Source organism: Trachemys scripta, chromosome 1, assembly GCF_013100865.1.
Source record: "Trachemys scripta elegans isolate TJP31775 chromosome 1, CAS_Tse_1.0, whole genome shotgun sequence".
Lineage (NCBI taxonomy): Eukaryota > Metazoa > Chordata > Testudines > Emydidae > Trachemys > Trachemys scripta.
Genome location: NC_048298.1, coordinates 291,183,446 through 291,199,014, shown reverse-complemented (window position 1 = coordinate 291,199,014; position 15,569 = coordinate 291,183,446).

Below are 15,569 nucleotides of genomic sequence, written 5' to 3'. Positions count from 1 at the left end.
GTATAACCACTATGGTTAAGAAAGCCTATCCCCTTTATTTTGGCTGCAAAATTGGAGATCAGGACAAGAGGAGGGCCCCACACATATGCTGCAACACTTGTGCAACAAATCTTCGCCAGTGGTTGAAGAGGAAAAGGAAATCTATGCCTTTTGCAGTGCCAATGATATGGAGAGAGCCAACAAATCATACCAGCAATTGATACTTCTGCATGGTGCCTCCAGTTGGGAAAGGTGTGTCAAAGAAGAAAACGTGGACTGTGCATTATCCAAACATTCCATCAGCTATACGCCCAGTACCCCACGGAGAAGGACTGCCGGTTCCTGATGCACCAGAATCATTCTCACTTGAGTCAGACGAGGAAGAGGAAGAGGATGAAACTTCTGGTCCTGAACCATCAATGTCACAGGACCCACATTTTCTCCCATCCTCCTCCTCTGAACCACACCTCATAACACAAGGTGAACTGAATGACCTTGTCAGGGATTTGGAACTACCCAAGAGTAAGGCAGAGCTGTTGGGCTCCAGACTACAGCAGTGGAATCTCCTGGCAGGTGATGTTAGGGTTTCCATGTTCCGTGACCGTCCAAAGGATCTTGTCCCATTCTTCTTCATGGAAGGTGATCTTGTAGCCTGCAACAACATCGATGGTGTGATGGCAGCCCTCACCATCGGTCACGATCCAGATGAGTGGAGACTGTTCATTGATTCATCGAAGACAAGACTTAAAGCTGTTTTACTCCATAATGGCAATGTTTTGCCATCAATTCCAGTTGGTCATGCAGTCCATATGAAGGAAACCTATGACAACATGAAACAACTTTTGAGGTGCATAAACTATGACCAACATCAGTGGCAGCTTTGTGGCGATTTGAAGGTTGCTGCTCTCTTGCTTGGTCTGCAGACTGGATACACAAAGTACTGCTGTTTTCTCTGCGAATGGGATAGTTGTGCAAGAGATTCCCACTACATCAAGAAAGATTGGCCACTCCGACAGTCATTGGAGCCTGGAAGGAAAAGTGTTCAGCATCCACCACTTGTTGAATCAAGGAAGATTTTGTTACCACCCTTACACATCAAGCTGGGTCTGATGAAGAACTTTGTCAAGGCCATTGACAAAACACAAGCAGCTTTCAAGTACCTCCGTGGAAAATTTCCAAGCTTAAGTGAAGCTAAGATAAAGGAAGGTGTCTTTGTTGCTCCTCAGATTCGTGAACGTCTTCCAGATGATGCATTTGACCATGCACTGCGTGGCAAGGAAAAGACGGCATGGAAAGCCTTCCAGTTAGTGGCAATAAATTTTCTCGGAAACAACAAGGCAGACAACTACAGGTTGTTGGTGGAAAACCTCTTCAAGGCATACAAGGCATGGTTGCAACATGTCACTAAAGATACATTTTTTGCACTCTTATCTAGATTTTTTTCCACTGAACTGCGGAGCAGTGAGCGACGAGAATGGCGAGCCATTTCACCAGGACATTGCAACAATGGAGAAACGCTATCAGGGCAAATGGAGCCCATCAATGCTTGCAGACTATTGCTGGACAGTGACAAGAGATGCTCCATTTAATGAATACAAGAGACAAGCCAAGAAGTGCCGAGTAGACATTGAATAGGACTAAACTATGTACATAATAGTTTTTTGCCTTTTGTTTCATAATAAATTTTATTTATATAACCCTTTTGCTGATTTTTAAAGTGTTACATAAACAGGAGAGGTGAAATATTATCATGTAAAGCAACCATAAACACATGAAAAGACCTAGGTTTACAATTTATGATTAAAACTCTACTAGCTACACAATATACATAGACATAAAATGTAAAAACTTAAATATCTTAGAAACAGTAGCCAATCAGTTGTTTTAATTGTCATATTTGAATTCAGCACATCAAAATACATAATAAATAGCCCATTTTATCTCTGAAGCAGACGACTTCTCAAAAATTGTAGATCAGTGTTATTTATAGGTGAGGATTTGAGGCAGATAGGTGTTCAGTGGCTTGCCCAAATGCATACAGGATGTCTGTGGAGGTCAGCCATTGAACTCAGACTACCTGAATCTCAGGCAAGACTGTAATTACAAGACCAACATTCTTTGCCGCTATGAATTTAGAAGCCTAACATTTGGCAACCAGTTTTGAAAACATGGGCTTATTTTTGGACACAAATTTCCTCAATATCTTCCCCTCTAGTAATATAGATTTCTAAACACTCCAATCTCCCCAAGGTTTGGACTACAACATTAAATCCTGCAGCACAATGTTGGCTTAGCACTTTCAGGAGTAGCACAGGAGTTTTCACCACCTTTACTGTCACTGCTTTTATGTTATGCTGTCTGAATGTTCGAATGCCTGACTTTGAGTTCTCCTGGCCCTTGCCACTGAATTATAAATATAGTCTGACACATCATTGTTCAGGTACAACTTCTGTATTCGTTTCAAGCTGCCTCCTTCGCTTCAGCTTAAGCTGTACATAGGCAAAAAAACAAAACAAAAAAACCAGCTGAATGAGCTCATTTTCCCCCTCTCATCTCAGACATTCAGCCTGTTAGGCAGGGTTACTGGAATAAAGCAGGGAAGCTCTTTTTCCACAGCAAGCCATCTGGCTGACATAGACTCACATTGATGCTAATCTGTTGGTTTCGTTCTTTTTATTATTTTTTTTTCCTGAGGAACACTTCATCTGCAGCTGTAAATTCAGACCTGCTCCCTCTGTGCACAGAGCATTCATTTTGCACACATATTTATTACCACATTATGCCCCATTGTAGGTGTCAGGAAATCATTGTTATCCTTGGTGCGTCTACGTTGTTCTAATGTCAGGGATGTACTTTCAAATGGAAATTAAGCAATTATGTTTCACATGGGGAAACCTGACAGATGCATAGATTTTTACACCACTGGCAATGTCGCTGTCACAAAAGCAGTCATTGCTCCCGGCGGACTGCCAAAGAAATATAATGTATTTCAAGAACAGGGGAAAAACGCAGGAGTAATTAAGTGTGCGATGAGAGTTCATAGATCATGTAGCTGTTTAACTTCAAAATGTGATAATGACATGACAACGAGATCACTTAAGTCATCCTTGTAAAGGAGGCTTAAAGGAACCTATTAAAATACAGACAAATGCTTTCCACGATATCTTTGCCCCACTCCAATTTAAATGAACACGATCAAGTATGTTTAATATTTTTTCTCCTGTTAGGAATTTGTTTAAACAGGCTACAGTGCAAAAACAGGCACTGTAGGCAATGCTGCACATCAGACTTATTAAATAACGCCTTTTCCTTTTATCATACATCTTTCGGCGTTGTAAGTTTCTCAGGGCAGGAAGCATTAATGTTATTTGTTCATAAAGGGCCACACACAATTCTGGCGCAGTATATAAAATAATTAGTGGGCTTTCCACTCAGCTGTATGTGTGTTTTTTTAATTGTAATGCGACGCACACAGTATATGTTGGCTAAAATTCATTTCAAATCCTTATGCTGTACAGTCTTCCCACTCGGTTATTTTTTTGTTTGTTACAGGGTTTTATTCAGCAATCTTTTGTGCCGCTCTCATGTGCCCTTGCTCCGTAGCCTCCTCCTGCTCCCAGGTTGTACCAGACCAACAGCAATATGATGCTGGCAGTCAGCGAATGCAGACATACGGGGTTCTTATCACTCCCCTATTGAAATCAATAGGAATTTTGGGCCCAAAGAATAGAATATATTAAAAAAGCTCTGCTTCTAAAATAAATATTTGAACCAACACAGACCAGTAAATGTGTGTGTATTAAAGCAGGCTTATGTGCACAATGATCAGGTTCAATGGAAAATTGGAAGTATTCTATCAAATTGATCTATTTAATAAATTTAGAGACACACACATCCCATAGCACTATCCATGGGCGATGTGCTCATTTAATGGGCATTGTATATGGGCAAATCCTGCAGACCTCACTCAGGCAAAACCTCTCATTCTTTGTATTACAGTAGTACAGAGAGACCCAAGCAGAGATTGGGGCCCCATTATATTAGGAATTGTAGAAACACAACAAAGCCCAGCCCCAAAGCCTTTACAGTTTTAATAGACAAGACAAAGGGTGGGAAAAAGGAAAGATTACTATTGCTGTTTTACAGCTGGGGCACGGAGAGTAAGTAACTCACCCAACGTCTCTCTGGAAGGCTGTAATGGAGCCAGGAATTGAACACATCCAGGTCCACTGGCCTACCCAGCCTCACCCTCTCTGAGTTTTGCCTGTAGAAGGGCTAAGACCTGGCTCTAAAACCTTATAGGGATCAGGCCCAAGTGGAGTTTGGGTGCTTAGTACCTTGGCTCCTGTAGATAGAATTCTGCTATTATGAACTGTTTATTAGTAAAAGAAACACTTTCTGGAGTTCTAATTCATTCTAAAGCATTTCAGTATCACAAAGAACGACCAGTAATTATTATATTCAGGGCCTGTGGCAATCCATAATTTTATGGCTGTATAATTGTTTCTGGCTTCACTATATCTGGGATTCCCACATCTCTGACCTTGTCTCCTTCAGTACTCCCTCCCTTCACTCTCCCAGTAATGCTAGCCTTGACACCCTATTTTATTCCTTCTCCTACTGTCACCTCCATGCCTTCTTCCTGGCTATCCCATGGAAGACCTGTAATCACTAAGCCACCATGCGCTTCCTTCTTACATTTGCTCTTAGTGTTTCACAGTAAACATGGATTTATGGAAACAGATCCTGTCAAACTAACTTGATTTTTTAAAATTAGATTACACATTTGGTTGATAAAAGTAATATATTGCCAAAATAGACTTCTGTATTAAGACATCTGTCTTAGTACTGCCCAACATTTTGATTAAGAAACTAGATGGATACAAAATCAACATGGCACCCATTGAATGGATTAAAAACTGGCTGACAGGTATCAAAATGTAATTGCAAACAAGCAATCACTCTTGGGGGTGGTGGTATTTCTAGCAGGGTTCTTGACCCTACACTATTTTACATTTTTATCAATGATTTGGAAGAAAATATAAAATCATCACTGATAAAGTTTGCATATGACCCAAAGATTAGGGGGAGTGGTAAATAATGAAGAGGACAAGTCACTGACACAGAACAATCTGGATTGCTTGGTAAACTGGGTGCAAGCAAACAATATGGCCAACTGTAAAGTTATACATTTAGTAACAAAGACAGCAGACCATGTGACACTGTAGTCACACCCTATACACTACTGTAATAATCTTTGAACAAAATATGCCTTGTATGTATCATTTGAAAATAAATAACTCGCTGATTATTAATATTTGTGTGTGATGTATGTACAGGTCCAGCTCTAACTTTTTTGCTACCCCAAGCAGCAAAAAAAAGCGCCGCCCCGCCGAGCGCCGCGCCGCTGGAACCCCCCCACCCCCCAAGCGCCGCGCCCCGCGCTGCCCCCCCTGCCGAGCGCCGCACCGCTGGAGCGCCCCCTCCCCCTCGCGGAATGCCGCGCCGTCCCCTGCCACCCCAAGATTGGCCACCCCAAGCATGTGCTTGGTTGACTGCTGCCTGGAGCCGGCCCTGTGTATATACATAATGGGTATTAAGGTTATGAACTAAAGTGTGTGTAAACCGGGTATGTCAGGGGAATTGTGAAACAGGGTCTATCCTAAACAAAGGAATGTGTGTTTACCTCTATTTACATACAAGCTGTAAACAGACATCAAGCTAACAAGGGAGTGGAGGCAAATGTCACACTAACAAGTGGGGGAGAAGACAGCCAGAGCCATCCCTTGGGTATGGTGAATTGGGACTACCATCCCAGGCCCCCCACTTTGTGGGGCCCCACGAGCAGGGAGTGAGGTGGGAGGCAGGTGAGCGAGCAGGGTGAGGAGGCAAATGGGGAGGTGAGTGGCACGTGGAGGGGGGAGAAGCCCCCCTATGAGAACCTCCCCCTCTCCTCCCCACAGTGCTTCCTGCCTGCCAGTGGGCCCCACTGATCAGCGCCTCCCTCTCACTGCCTACCACAGCTCAGATGTTTAGTGGCATCAGGAGGTGGGGAGGGGAGAGGGGCCAGGGTGCAGAGCACTCGAGGCAGGAGGCGGAACTGGCCAGGGAAGAGGTGGGGTAGGGGTGGGGCCTTGGGGGAAGGGGTGGAGTGGGGTTGGGGCTGGCAGCACCCCCTGGCAGATTAGAAATTGGGTGCCTATGTCCCGTGCCTTGCACCCCCTAGGGATGGCCCTGAAGACAGCACAGAGTCTACACCCAGCAGGAGAGAGAAGCTTAGTCTGGGTTTTACTTTACAGAAGAAGCCATTTCAAAGGTTGACTGGTCTCTAAAGACGGGGCTGAAGTTCAAGTTATAAGCAACTGAATCAGCTGATTTATAACACAGTAACATTGTATTCAAAACTTATGGAATGAGGTCTTTCTTCAAAGCTAGTGACATACTGGTGATTACTATCACTGTGAAATGTATGAACACGAGAGGAGGAATTATGAATACTCATTGATATTACATTTTAAAGCATGGGGCCAAACAAAGGAAGGACCAGTTCCTACCTGGACAGGAGGAGTGGGGACAGCTATTTACCTGTCTCTTATGTGAATTAAGCATGGTGGAATCAAACCAATGGAAGCTCCATTTACATACAGGGGGATGGGAAGCCCACAGGAAGGGAAGAACTGCATGAGCCCAGCTTCCTGGTGGACACAGCAAGCTGAGCACACCAGGAGGACTTCCTGCCTCCTGAAGCAAAGTCACCGAAATTTGGGAAATACAAGCAAGGACTGAAGCCATCTTTGGCATCCATCATTAGACAGACACAGGAGGCCAGAGCTGTTGCAAACTGAGAAAGATGGGTCCTTCAACCAAGCAGGGTTGAATATTGGTGAGAAACCTGCTTAGGCAAAGATCTTTAACCTATGACGAAAATGGAGGCCAGGACCTTGTACTTCTGTGGAAGGTCCTGAGTAAGGGAAAGTCAGCCAGGACTGGGGAGAATGACTGGTAAGAGAAACCATCTTGAACAAGGCCTGCATCATGCTAGATTGTTTTAGACTAAGTATATTTTGTTTTGTTTTACTTGTAACTTTCTATCTTCGCTCCTTATACTTTAAACCTATGTATATTTGGTTAATACATTTATTTCATTTTTACCATAAACCAACTCTGTGGTGTGTTTAAAGGGAAGGGTATATTTACCCCCAATTAAGCTGTGATGCAGTTTTGTCTCTTTACAGGAGCAACAAACCTTAGTATGTCTCCGAGTTGTCCAGGAGAGGGCTGGACACTTCAGGGCACATGGTTTGGAGGAAATTTGGGACTGGGTGTGTGTTGTGGTCAAGTTGCTGGTTGTAACCAAGGCTAAAGCCAAAGTGTGACTGGTTTGTTGCAAGCAGGCTGCTGGAGACACAGCTGCTGGGCTAGGGCTGCAGCTTTACACAGATGCGCCGGGTGTGACCTGCGTGCTGGTAGGCTGGTTGTGAGAAGCCCATGTTGGGAGCTACAGCAGCAAAGCATTGTGAGACACCCAGGGTTACAGGGCAGGCAGTGGTACAACCCATCACCAATTTGGACTGCACCCCCAAACCCTGACCGGACCATGACACCATACTTACAGGATGGGGGAGTCTGCCCTGGGAAGCAGAAACTGAAAAGGACTGGGGGAGAGGGGCTGTCGGGGTGAGTAATCAGCTGAACATGAGCTCCCACTGTGATACTGTGGCCAAAAGGGCTAATGTGATCTTTGGATGTATAATAAGAGGAATACGGAATAGGAGTAGGGAGGTATTTTACCTCTGTATTTGGCACTGGTGCAACCACTACTTGAATACTGTGGCCAGTTCTGGGGTCCACTATTCAAGAAGGATGTTGATAACTGGAGAGGATTCACAGAGAGCTACGGGAATGAATAAAAGATTGGAAAAATCACTGCCTTACAGTGAAGGACTCAAGCAGCTGAGTCTGTTTAGCGTAACCAAGAGGCGGGTAAGGAGTGACTTGATCACGGTCTATAACACCTACCTGAGGGAAATAAATTTTATAATAAATGGCTCTTCAATCTAGCAAAGATATAACAAGATCCAATGTCAGGAAGTTGAAGTGAGACAAAGGTGTGAAGTTTTGAGAGAGAGAAATTAACCATTGGAACAATTTACCAAGGGTTGTGGTGGCTTTCCCATTGCTGGAAATCTTTAAATCAAGATGGGATATTTTTCTAAAATATGTGTTTGCGTTCAAACAGGAATTAATGCAGACCTATTCAGGAGGACACACTAGATGATCACAATGGTCCTTTCTGGCCTTATAGTCTATGAATCCACGAACCTACAACGTGAGTTAATTCACAACCCACGTAGAATTAGATATTTCTACAGCTCACTAGGGGATTTAGCCATACAGCTCCCATTAACACAGTGACAGTTATGTGGCCAATTCAGCTTTGAAAATCTCAACTATTACACACACACGTTTAGCAGAATGCGTGTACCAGCACATCCCAGATTGCCCATGTTTTTTAAGCCCCACTTTGTCACCCCTTTCCCTATTTTGTTCATTTACTACCCTCATGCATTATGTCATGTCTAAAATTAGACTGAAAGTTCTCTGGGGACAGGGATAGTGCCGCCTATCTGTTCTTTAAGGGGCCAAGCATGACTTGGTCAACTGTAAAAATAAACAGTGCCATAGAATCAGTCAAAAAGCTACAGAAAATGGCCAAGAAAGGCCTTGGAAGTGTAGTGGCCCCAATTATAGTAAAGAATCACTGGCAAACTCATTTATTTTGATTGGCTTATTGGTTTAAACTAGAACCCAACCATCTGTTCCAATAACATATTAAATTCAAGCACAGGATAGTACAACTATTGTAATGAGTTATAGCTTTTTAAAAAGCAGTACTAACCTACTACCTAATGCTTTTCACATATTCTAGACATGAGATTGGAGGAATTGCCTACTGTGGTTTGATTGTTTCCTGATATAGTAAAATACATGGAAAAACTGAGGGCTGGAAGCGTGTTGGACTAGGAAAAATTCTATGGGGAGAACTGGATCTTGGATCACTTTTTATGCAATCGCCCCCAATCCTGCCTACGACACCTCTCTTCTCATCCTCTCACTCCTTCTATTTCATCTCTCCTCTTGCTTTTCTTCTTCCCTTGCTGCATAAATGCTCCTGTCCCTGAATCACAACTTTTGGCAAGTTCTCCTGGTCACTGAACAGTGGCACTGAAAGGGAAACTTAAAAGAGTTAGTCTTAAAAAACAATCACAACTTGCCTTTGAAAGGAAAACCACACTAGACAATCATCCTACAGTTTGCCTGTTGGTCTAAGCTGTGCTTTCCAACCACTTGGCTAGCAAAAGAGAGACAGATGGCAATGGGCTACGTCAGCAGTTCTTTATTGTAATGAAGCCATTTCAGACTTTTCTACTGCACTCACTCCTTCTTCCCTGTTTTAATTTCCCTACAACTCTCAGTCATTGCCACCTAGTGACTTAGTATGGAATTGTAGCTTGGCATTTATTGATGCCTGTGTTGGAACAGCTAAGACAGGTAGGCTAAGGGTATGTCTTCACTACCCGCCGGATAGGCAAGCAGCGATCGATGCAGCGGGGATCAATTTATTGCATCTAGTCTAGACGTGATAAATTGACCCCTGAGCGCTCTCCCGTCGACTCCTGTACTCCAGCTCAGCAAGAGGCCCAAGCAGAGTTGACGGGGGAGCGGTAGCAGTTGACTCACTGCGGTGAAGGCACCACGGTAATTTGATCTAAGTACGTCGACTTCAGCTACGTTATTCACGTAGCTGAAATTGCGTAACTTAGATCGATCCCCCCACCCAGTGTAGACCAGGGCTAAGGCTGTGTTACACTACAGGTTATGTCGACATAACTTATGTCGCTCAGGGGGGTGAATAAATCACATAAGTTATACCGACCTCAGCGCTGGTGTGGCAGCATTATGTTGGTGAGAGAGCTTCTCCGGCCGACATAGCTTCTGTCGTTCGCGGGGACTGGAGTAGTTAAACTGATGGGAGAGCTCTCTCCTGTTGGCTTAGAGCAGCTACATTACAGAGCTTACAGCAGTGCAGCTGTGCTGTTGTAAACTCTCTAGTGTAGCCGTGTCCTAAGATTCTGCCCTGTGTTGTGCACATGTGTTAGACGGGATGGATGAGGGAGAAGCAGGCACAGAGAACTACTGTATCTACTGGAGTCCTTGCTAGATTCCAGACGTTGTGGTAGCATCCAGCAAACTCTGATCCCATAAACATGTTTGGCTAGCATGGCAGTAGTCAGGCCCTTTGCCCCTTATATATACTATATACTGCAACACATTATGACCCGGGAGATAACAGCAGTTATATTTGGTGTTTGCTAAAATCAAAATGATACAGTAGTAACTTCATTTATAAAGAACTGCGGCAACTTACGTAGGGTAGTGGTGGTCGGAGACTCTCTGCTGAGGGGGATGGAGGCGCCCATCTGTCGCCCTGACATTTCATCTCGGGAGGTATGCTGCCTGCCGGGAGCCCGTATCTGAAATGTTACAGAGGAATTGTCGAGGATTATCCAGCCCTCTGACTACTACCCCATGCTACTCATCCAGGTGGGCACAAATGATACTGCACGGTGTGACACTAAGCGGATCAAGAGTGACTACAGGGCTCTGGGAGTACGGGTGAAGGAGTTTGGAGCGCAGGTGGTATTCTCTTCGATTCTTCTTGTCAAAGGTCGGGGCCCAGGCAGAGACAAATGCATCATGGAGGTGAATGCCTGGCTGCGAAGATGGTGTCGCCAGGAGGGCTTTGGCTTCCTAGACCACGGGATGCTATTCGAGGAAGGACTGATAGGCAGAGATGGTGTTCACCTTTCGAGGAGGGGAAAGACCCTATTTGGACACAGACTGGCTAACCTAGTGAGGAGGGCTTTAAACTAGGTTCGACAGGGACAAGTGAGCAAAGCCCACAGGTAAGTGGGGAACATGGAGACCTGGGAGATGGGTCAGAAACGAGAGGGAGTGAAGGCTATATTGGCAGAGAGAAAGGAGGGTCAGGACAAAACTGGGAGGAAAGATCAAACCAGTATCTTAGATGCCTATATACAAATGCAAGAAGTATGGGTAATAAGCAGGAAGAACTGGAAGTGCTAATAAATAAATACAACTATGACATTGTTGGCATCACTGAAACTTGGTGGGATAATACACATGATTGGAATGTTGGTATGGATGGGTACAGCTTGCTCAGGAAGGATAGACAGGGGAAAAAGGGAGGAGGTGTTGCCTTATATATTAAAAATGTACACACTTGGACTGAGGTAGAGATGGACATAGGAGACGGAAGTGTTGAGAGTCTCTGGGTTAGGCTAAAAGGGGTAAAAAACAAGGGTGATGTCATGCTAGGAGTCTACTACAGGCCACCTAACCAGGTGGAAGAGGTGGATGAGGCATTTTTTAAACAACTAACAAAATCATCCAAAGCCCAAGATTTGGTGGTGATGGGGGACTTCAACTATCCGGATATATGTTGGGAAAATAACACAGCGGGGCACAGACTATCCAACAAATTCTTGGACTGCATTGCAGACAACTTTTTATTTCAGAAGGTTGAAAAAGCTACTAAGGGGGAAGCTGTTCTAGACTTGATTTTAACAAATAAGGAGGAACTCGTTAAGAATTTGAAAGTAGAAGGCAGCTTGGGTGAAAGTGATCATGAAATCATAGAGTTTGAAATTCTAAGGAAGGGTAGAAGGGAGAACAGCAAAATAGAGACAATGGATTTCAGGAAGGCGGATTTTGGTAAGCTCAGAGAGCTGATAGGTAAGGTCCCATGGGAATCAAGACTGAGAGGAAAAACAACTGAGGAGAGTTGGCAGTTTTTCAAAGGGACACTATTAAGGGCCCAAAAGCAAGCTATTCCACTGGTTAGGAAAGATAGAAAATGTGGCAAAAAACCACCTTGGCTTAACCACGAGATCTTGCATGATCTAAAAAATAAAAAGGAGTCATATAAAAAATGGAAACTAGGACAGATTACAAAGGATGAATATAGGCAAACAGGAATGCAGGGGCAAGATTAGAAAGGCAAAGGCACAAAATGAGCTCAAACTAGCTACAGGAATAAAGGGAAACAAGACGACTTTTTATCAATACATTAGAAGCAAGAGGAAGACCAAAGACAGGGTAGGCCCACTGCTTAGTGAAGAGGGAGAAACAGTAACAGGAAACTTGAAAATGGCAGAGATGCTTAAGGACTTCTTTGTTTCGGTCTTCACTGAGAAGTCTGAAGGAATGCCTAACAGAGTGAATGCTAATGAGAAGGGTGTAGGTTTAGCAGATAAAATAAAAAAAAACAAGTTAAAAATCACTTAGAAAAGTTAGATGCCTGCAAGTCACCAGGGCCTGATGAACTGCATCCTAGAATACTCAAGGAGCTAATAGAGGCGGTATCTGAGCCTCTAGCTATTATCTTTGGAAAATCATGGGAGACAGGAGAGATTCCAGAAGACTGGAAAAGGGCAAATATAGTGCCCATTTATAAAAAGGGAAATAAAAACAACCCAGGAAACTACAGACCAGTTAGTTTAACTTCTGTGCCAGGGAAGATAATGGAGCAAGTAATTAAGGAAATCATCTGCAAACACTTGGAAGGTGGTAAGGTGATAGGGAACAGCCAGCATGGATTTGTAAAGAACAAATCATGTCAAACCAATCTGATAGCTTTCTTCGATAGGATAACGAGTCTTGTGGATAAGGGAGAAGCTGTGGATGTGGTATACCTAGACTTTAGTAAGGCATTTGATACGGTCTCGCATGATATTCTTATTGATAAACTAGGCAAATACAATTTACATGGGGCTACTATAAGATGGGTGCATAACTGGCTCGATAACCGTACTCAGAGAGTTGTTATTAATGGTTCCCAATCCTGCTGGAAAGGCATAACGAGTGGGGTTCCGTCGGGGTCTGTTTTGGGACTGGCTCTGTTCAATATCTTCATTAACGACTTAGATATTGGCATAGAAAGTACGCTTATTAAGTTTGCGGATGATACCAAACTGGGAGGGATTGCAACTGCTTTGGAGGACAGGGTCATAATTCAAAATGATCTGGACAAATTGGAGAAATGGTCTGAGTTAAACAGGATGAAGTTTAACAAAGACAAATGCAAAATGCTCCACTTAGGAAGAAAAAATCAGTTTCACACATACAGAATGGGAAGAGACTGTCTAGGAAGGAGTATGGCAGAAAGGGATCTAGGGGTTATAGTGGACCACAAGCTAAATATGAGTCAACAGTGTGATGCTGTTGCAAAAAAAGCAAACGTGATTCTGGGATGTATTAACAGGTGTGTTGTGAGCAAGACATGAGAAGTCATTCTTCCGCTCTACTCTGCTCTGGTTAGGCCTCAGCTGGAGTATTATATCCAGTTCTGGGCACCGCATTTCAAGAAAGATATGGAGAAATTGGAAAGGGTCCAGAGAAGAGCAACAAGAATGATTAAAGGTCTTGAGAACATGACCTATGAAGGAAGGCTGAAAGAATTGGGTTTGTTTAGTTTGGAAAAGAGAAGACTGAGAGGGGACATGATAGCAGTTTTCAGGTATCTAAAAGGGTGTCATAAGGAGGAGGGAGAAAACTTGTTCACCTTAGCCTCTAAGGATAGAGCAAGAAGCAAGGGGCTTAAACTGCAGCAAGGGAGGTCTAGGTTGGACATTAGGAAAAAGTTCCTAACTGTCAGGGTGGTTAAACACTGGACTAAATTGCCTAGGGAGGTTGTGGAATCTCCATCTCTGGAGATATTTAAGAATAGGTTAGATAAATGTCTATCAGGGATGGTCTAGACAGTATTTGGTCCTGCCATGCGGGCAGGGGACTGGACTCGATGACCTCTCGAGGTCTCTTCCAGTCCTAGAATCTATGAATCTATGAACTTTTGGTTGTGGGAAACAAACCGAGATATTAATCCTTCAGTAATCATATTCTAGATACAAGCCCAACCTGCAAACTTTGACTCTGGCTCTCGACCGAAACTTCCCAATCTTAAGGGTTGTTCAGGTCTGGGATATTGGGTCAGCCTCATCTATTGTGTGCCAGATTCTATCCCTTCCCACCTCACCCATACTATTTATGGCAGCAGAAAGGGGAGCTTATATTTCCTCATCATTTTAAAAAGGGCAAGAGATGATGTCTCCCAGCATCTCCAGCAGGGTTGCATGTCCTGTGCAGATGAAGTTTGGTAAAACTCAGGCTGAATTAATTCATTTTTAAGAAGTATTTTTAATTTCATTTGTAACATTGTGAGTTAGTGCCATGCAGACCAATGACTCAGCAATGTACTGATTGTCTTATTGCTTAGTAATAAATCAAACTGGGGTAATTTTGGACTTTTTGTAGAGACCTATATATTGTTTGTCTTTTTATAAAGAAATCAGACAGAATATGCCTACCCCTTCAATTATGCAAGTTTCAGTTACGGAAACTCAGCAATCATTTTGATCAGTTGCTGACAGCTGGTTTAACAATAAAAAGAAAAATATTTAAAAACTAAAACATTGGTTATTTTTGGGGTCATTCAAATATTAATGAATCAGGTTGGAAATGTATTTACAGTCTCATACTGGGTCCCCACACACCAAAAAAACCATCACTTTTCAGCAAGATGGCTGTTTCCAGTACTAAGCACCAAAATGCCAATTATAACTAATAACTTATAAGTTTACAGCGAGAAAAATGTGTGCGAGTTCTATTCCTGACCCTGACTCGTCATGCGTGCCAAGGGCAAGCTTGGGCCAAATTTTTCAAATCAGCCTCTGATTTTGGGTGACTCCATATTTGAATGGCCAGCTTGAGATATCTTGTTTGTGGTGGTCTTAAGTGCTGAGCACCTACAACTCGAGCTGAAGTCACTGGGAGCTGCAGATGATCAACACCTTTGCAAAGCAGACCACAAGGTACTCAAAAACCAGTGGGAGAACACTTTAACCTGTCTGGTCATTCAGTGACAGACCTGCGGGTGGCTATATTACAACAGAAAAACTTCAAAAACAGACTCCAACGAGAGACTGCTGAGCTGGAATTGATATGCAAACTAGACACAATCAACAAAGGATTGAATAAGGACTGGGAATGGCTGAGCCATTACAAACATTGAATCTATCTCCCCTTGTAAGTATTCTCACACTTCTTATCAACCTGTCTGTACTGGGCTAGCTTGATTATCACTTCAAAAGTTTTTTTTCTCTTACTTAATTGGCCTCCAGAGTTGGTAAGACAACTCCCACCTGTTCATGCTCTCTGTATATGTGTATATATATCTCCTCAATATATGTTCCATTCTATATGCATCCGAAGAAGTGGACTGTAGTCCACGAAAGCTTATGCTCTAATAAATTTGTTAGTCTCTAAGATGCCACAAGTACTCCTGTTCTTTTTGCGGATACAGACTAACACGGCTGCTACTCTGAAACCACAAGGTATGTAACACTGAGAACCTGAAAACTGAGTAACCCAAAATTAGAGGGCAATTTTGAAAATGTGGCCCTTCCCTTCTCTATCCATTTCCCACATATGTAAAATAGGGATAGTAGTTG